The sequence below is a fragment of the Scomber scombrus genome, chromosome 7 (genome assembly GCF_963691925.1).
Source record: "Scomber scombrus chromosome 7, fScoSco1.1, whole genome shotgun sequence".
In the NCBI taxonomy this organism is placed as follows: Eukaryota; Metazoa; Chordata; class Actinopteri; order Scombriformes; family Scombridae; genus Scomber; species Scomber scombrus.
In genome coordinates, this window is record NC_084976.1 from 4,066,190 (window position 1) to 4,072,854 (window position 6,665).

Consider the following 6,665-nt stretch of genomic DNA (forward strand, 5'->3'; position numbering starts at 1 on the left):
AGAGGATTTGTGGTCACATGACCCGACGTTAGGGGGCGCTAGCGAGTCCCCTTACCACGCTTGCGTCCAATCACGTTAAATTAAATAAATTTTCACCAGCTGCGACGTCTGTGCAGAATTTCATGAGTTTTCATTTTTGTTCAAGCCGCCAAAAATGCGATTCATTACACGGCATAAGAGCGTGCTTAATAATAATAATAATTAAAACTGCAAGCAGTGTCGAAGGGCCCTCGCACCCCCCCGTTTACCCCCCCAACTGTAACGCCGTACGTGCACGTCGGTGCGTGCGGTGGTCGCAGGGCTGTCAAAACTGGCATTTAGATGTCTTTGCTCCTGTGCCTTTAATTGAACATTGTGTGCAGCGGTTAATGTCTCCACTAGATGGCAGTCTAAGACCACAAATGAGTCTGAGTGACTTCTAAGCATAAAGGAATGTGGGTGAAGGGCCAAAAAAGCATCAATATTGAGCATTTTTGCCTGGATGGCCGACTTCCTGTTGGACTTAGGATATGGGTCCAAGAGGCTTTTTTGTGCGTCTGGACATGATACATGTGTTTCCCGAATTTGGTTTGTCTACGTCAATCTGAGTCGAGGGGCTTGATTTTTTAAATTTTCTAGGGGGCGCTATTAATCAATTTTTGCGTCGGACATTTCCGCGCTCCTTAAAATATCAAAGTTTTCTCCGAGTCGGACATGATTGCAAGTTTTGGTGAGTTTTGGGGCATGTTTAGGCTGTCAAAAAGGCGTACAACTATAATAATAATAAAAATCATCCAGATTGAACATTTTAGACTGGATGGCCGACTTCCTGTTGGACTTAGGGTATGGGTCCAAGAGGCTTTTTTGTGCGTCTGGACATAATACATAGGCCTTGTAAATTTCATTTCTCTATGTCAATGTGGAAGGCGGGGCTTAAACTTTGAAATCTTCCAGGGGGCGCTGTGGAGTCATCTTCTCACTTAAAAATCCCAAACTTTGTCAGTAGTCAATATGTATGACTGTTGAGGTATGTGTACAATTTGGTGAGTGTAGGAGTTTGTGAAAATGTACAAAATGGATAAAGGCATTAGGGGGCGCTATTGAGCTATTGTGCCACGCCCAGAGGCAGTTATGGTCTCAAATTAAAGTGCGCCTGAGTGTGAACCTATGTGGGCAATTTGGTGATTCTGTGAAGATGGAAAAGTCCTCTAAACGCAGAGGGAACAACGGAAAATTGACGCAGGAAATGCACAATAACTCACTTCCTGTTACAGCGAAAAATTTGAAAAAAATAATTTGAGGGTTTACCCATGAGTGCTATGAGACCTGTAAATTTCACGAAGATCAGACAAAGTTTGTGGTCACATGACCTGCTGTTAGGGGGCGCTATGGAGACCCCTTGCCACATCCACCCCCAATGATGTTGAAATTGAAACGGCGTCACCAGGTGTGACATTTTACGCAGTGCATGTATAAACATCCGACAATGTATGGAGGAGTTATAAGGAGTTGTTTGTTTATACAAACAAACGACTGCCACGCCCACCTGGTATAACGTAGGAAAAATCTGTCGTCAAGTTTACATCATCAAGGTCTGAGGATGATACAATGCCAATCTGAAGTCTGTGGAGTCAAAACTGCAGGAGGAGTTCGTTAAAGTGCAAGGCCTGGAAATGGGGAAAATGGCGGAAAAAATGCACCTGTGATCCAAGATGGCCGACTTCCTGTTGGACTTAAGGTATGGGTCCAAGAGGCTTTTTTGTGCGTCTGGTCATGATATATATGAATCCTAAATTTCGTTCATGTACGTGCATGTAGAAGGCGGGGCTTCATTTTTTAATGTTCTAGGGGGCGCTGTAGAGTCATTTTGCCACTTAAAAGGTTGCGGTTATACCAAAAAATAATATTTGTGAGTCTTGATGAGTGTGTTCAATTTGGTGAGTTTTAGAGCTTGTCAGTACATGCTAAGTGGGAAAAGGCATTAGGGGGCGCTACTGAGCTGTTGGGGCAAAATATTGGGCAAATGTGATATCAGATGAAAGAGCTCATGATTTGAAACCTACGTGGCAGGTTTCATGATTCTGTGAACATCATAAAGTCCTCAAAGCGTTGTTCGAAAAATGAAAATCGGTGCACGCCACGCCGCGTGGGCGACTTCCTGTTTGGTAAAAAAATTCCACAAAATTAATTTCCCAATGATCCGATGAGAGCTGTAACATATTTAAATTTCATGCCGATCCCAGAGGATTTGTGGTCACATGACCCGACGTTAGGGGGCGCTAGCGAGTCCCCTTACCACGCTTGCGTCCAATCACATTAAATTAAATAAATTTTCACCAACTGCGACGTGTGTGCAGAATTTCATGAGTTTTCATTTATGTTCAAGCCGCCAAAAATGCGATTCTTGACACGGCATAAGAACGTGAAAAATAATGAATAATTAAAACTGCAAGCAGTGTCGAAGGGCCCTCGCACCCCCCCGGTTTCCCCCCAACTGTAACGCCGTACGTGCACGTCGGTGCGTGCGGCAGTCGCAGGGCTGTCAAAACTGGCATGTAGATGTCTTTGCTCCTGTGCCTTTAATTGAACATTGTGTGCAGCGGTTAATGTCTCCACTAGATGGCAGTCTAAGACCACAAATGAGTCTGGGTGACTTCTCAGCACAAAGGAATGTGGGTGAAGGGCCAAAAAAGCGTCAAGATTGAGCATTTTTGCCTGGATGGCCGACTTCCTGTTGGACTTAGGCTATGGGTTCAAGAGGCTTTTTAGTGCGTCTGGACATGATACATGTGTTCACCGAATTTCGTTTGTCTACGTCAATCTGAGTCGAGGGGCTTGATTTTTTAAATTTTCTAGGGGGCGCTATTAATCAATTTTTGCGTCGGCCATTTCCGCGCTCCTTAAAATATCAAAGTTTTCTCCAGATCGGACATGATTGCAAGTTCTGGTGAGTTTTGGGGCATGTTTAGGCTGTCAAAAAGGCGTACAAATATAATAATAATAAAAATCATCCAGATTGAACATTTTTGCCTGGATGGCCGACTTCCTGTTGGACTTAGGGTATGGGTCCAAGAGGCTTTTTTGTGCGTCTGGACATAATACATAGGCCATGTCGATTTCATTTCTCTATGTCAATGTGAAAGGCGGGGCTTAAACTTTGAAATTTTCCAGGGGGCGCTGTGGAGTCATCTTCTCACTTAAAAATCCCAAACTTTGTCAGTAGTCAATCTGTGTGAATGTTGACGTATGTGTTCAATTTGGTGAGTGTAGGAGTTTGTGAAAATGTACAAAATGGATAAAGGCATTAGGGGGCGCTATTGAGCTGTTGTGCCACGCCCAGAGGCAGTTATGGTCTCAAATTAAAGTGCTCCTGAGTGTGAACCTATGTGGGCAATTTGGTGATTCTGTGAAGACGGGAAAGTCCTCTAAACGCAGAGGGAAAAACAGAAAATTGACGCAGGAAATGCACAATAACCGACTTCCTGTTAGAGAGAAAAATTTGAAAAAATTAATTTGGGGGTTTACCCATGAGTGCTATGAGTCCTGTAAATTTCACGAAGATCAGACAAAGTTTGTGGTCACATGACCTGCTGTTAGGGGGCGCTATGGAGACCCCTTGCCACACCCACCCCCAATGATGTTGAAATTGAAACGGCTTCAACAGGTGTGACATTTTACGCAGTGCATGTATTAACATCCGACAATGTATGGAGGAGTTATAAGGAGTTGTTTGTTTATACAAACAAACGACTGCCACGCCCACCTGGTATAACGTAGGTAAAATCTGTCATCAAGTTTACATCATCAAGGTCTGAGGATGATACAGTTCCAATCTGAAGTCTGTGGAGTCAAAACTGCAGGAGGAGTGCGTTAAAGTACGAGGGCTGAAAAAATGCACCTGTGGCGGCAAAAATGCACCTGTAATCCAAGATGGCCGACTTCCTGTTGGACTTAGGGTATGGGTCCAAGAGGCTTTTTTGTGCGTCTGGTCATGATATATATGAATCCTAAATTTCGTTCATGTACGTGCATGTAGAAGGCGGGGCTTCAACTTTTAATGTTCTAGGGGGCGCTGTAGAGTCATCTTGGCACTTAAAAAGTTGCGGTTATACCAAAAAATAATATTCGTGAGTCTTGATGAGTGTGTCTAATTTGGTGAGTTTTAGAGTTTGTCAGTACATCCTAAGTGGGAAAAGGCATTAGGGGGCGCTACTGAGCTGTTGGGGCAAAATATTGGGCAAATGTGGTATCAGATGAAAGAGCTCATGATTTGAAACCTACGTGGCAGGTTTCATGATTCTGTGAACATCATAAAGTCCTCAAAGCGGTGTTCGAAAAATGAAAATCGGTGCACGCCACGCCGCGTGGTCAACTTCCTGTTTGGTAAAAAAATTCCACAAAATTAATTTCCCAATGATCCGATGTGAACTGTAACATATTTAAATTTCATGGCGATCCGAGAGGATTTGTGGTCACATGACCCGACGTTAGGGGGCGCTAGCGAGTCCCCTTACCACGCTTGCGTCCAATCACATTGAATTAAATAAATTTTCACCAGCTGCGACGTGTGTGCAGAATTTCATGAGTTTTCATGTATGTTCAGGCCACCAAAAATGCGATTCATTACACGGCATAAGAGCGTGCTTAATAATAATAATAAGAATCCTGGCAAAAGCAATAGGTCCCTCACTGACTTGTCAGTGCTCGGGCCCTAATTAAAACTGCAAGCAGTGTCGAAGGGCCCTCGCACATCCACGCACGTCGGACTGTGGCGCAGTCGGAGGGCGCGCAGGTAGGTCTTCATACGCAGGAACGTCAGTGCTTGTCGCAGTCGCAGGGCATTGACAGCAGCCATGTAAAGGTCTTTGCTCCTGCTGCTTCAATGGAACATTGTGTGAAGGGGGGTTAATGTCTCCACTAGATGGCAGACCAAGACCAGAAATGAAAGGGGATAAGGTATTCATATAATGGTTAAACTTTGAAATCTTCCAGGGGGCGCTGTGGAGTCATTTTCTCACTTAAAAATCCCAAACTTTGTCAGTAGGCAATATGTGTGACTGTTGACGTATGTGTACAATTTGGTGATTCTGTGAAGACGGGAAAGTCCTTTAAACGCTGTTGGAAAAATGGTAAATTGACGCAGGAAATGCAAAATAACTCACTTCCTGTTTGAGTGAAAAATTTGAAAAAATTAATTTGGGGGTTTACCCATAAGTGCTATGAGTCCTGTAAATTTCACGAAGATCAGACAACGTTTTTGGTCACATGACCTGCTGTTAGGGGGCGCTATGGAGACCCCTTGCCACACCCACCCCCAATGATGTTGAAATTGAAACGGCGTTACCAGGTGTGACATTTTACGCAGTGCATGTATTAACATCCGACAATGTATGGAGGAGTTATAAGGAGTTGTTTGTTTATACAAACAAACAACAGCCACGCCCACCTGGTATAACGTAGGAAAAATCTGTTGTCAAGTTTACATCATCAAGGTCTGATGATGATACAATGCGAATCTTAAGTCTGTGGAGTCAAAACTGCAGGAGGAGTGCGTTAAAGTACGAGGCCTGGAAAAATGCACCTGTGGCGGAAAAAATGCACCTGTGATCCAAGATGGCCGACTTCCTGTTGGACTTAGGGTATGGGTCCAAGAGGCTTTTTTGTGCGTCTGGTCATGATATATATGATTCCTAAATTTCGTTCATGTACGTGCATGTAGAAGGCGGGGCTTCAACTTTTAATGTTCTAGGGGGCGCTGTAGAGTCATTTTGGCACTTAAAAAGTTGCGGTTATACCAAAAAATAATATTCGTGAGTCTTGACAAAATAATATTCGTGAGTCTTGACAAGTGTGTCCAATTTGGTGAGTTTTAGAGCTTGTCAGTACATGCTAAGTGGGAAAAGGCATTAGGGGGCGCTACTGAGCTGTTGGGCCAAAATATTGGGCAAATGTGGTATCAGATGAAAGAGCTCATGATTTGAAACCTACGTGGCAGGTTTCATGATTCTGTGAACATCATAAAGTCCTCAAAGCGTTGTTCGAAATTGTGAAAATCGGTGCACGCCACGCCGCGTGGTCAACTTCCTGTTTGGTAAAAAAATTCCACAAAATTAATTTCCCAATGATCCGATGAGAGCTGTAACATATTTAAATTTCATGCCGATCCGAGAGGATTTGTGGTCACATGACCCGACGTTAGGGGGCGCTAGCGAGTCCCCTTACCACGCTTGCGTCCAATCACGTTAAATTAAATAAATTTTCACCAGCTGCGACGTGTGTGCAGAATTTCATGAGTTTTCATTTATGTTCAAGCCGCCAAAAATGCGATTCATGACACGGCATAAGAACGTGAATAATAATAATAATAATAATAATAATAATAAGAATCCTGGCAAAAGCAATAGGTCCCTCACTGACTTGTCAGTGCTCGGGCCCTAATTAAAACTGCAAGCAGTGTCGAAGGGCCCTCGCACCCCCCCGTTTACCCCCCCAATTGTAACGCCGTACGTGCACGTCGGTGCGTGCGGCGGTCGCAGGGCTGTCAAAACTGGCATGTAGATGTCTTTGCTCCTGTGCCTTTAATTGAACATTGTGTGCAGCGGTTAATGTCTCCACTAGATGGCACACTAAGACCACAAATGAGTCTGGGTGACTTCTCAGCACAAAGGAATGTGGGTGAAGGGCCA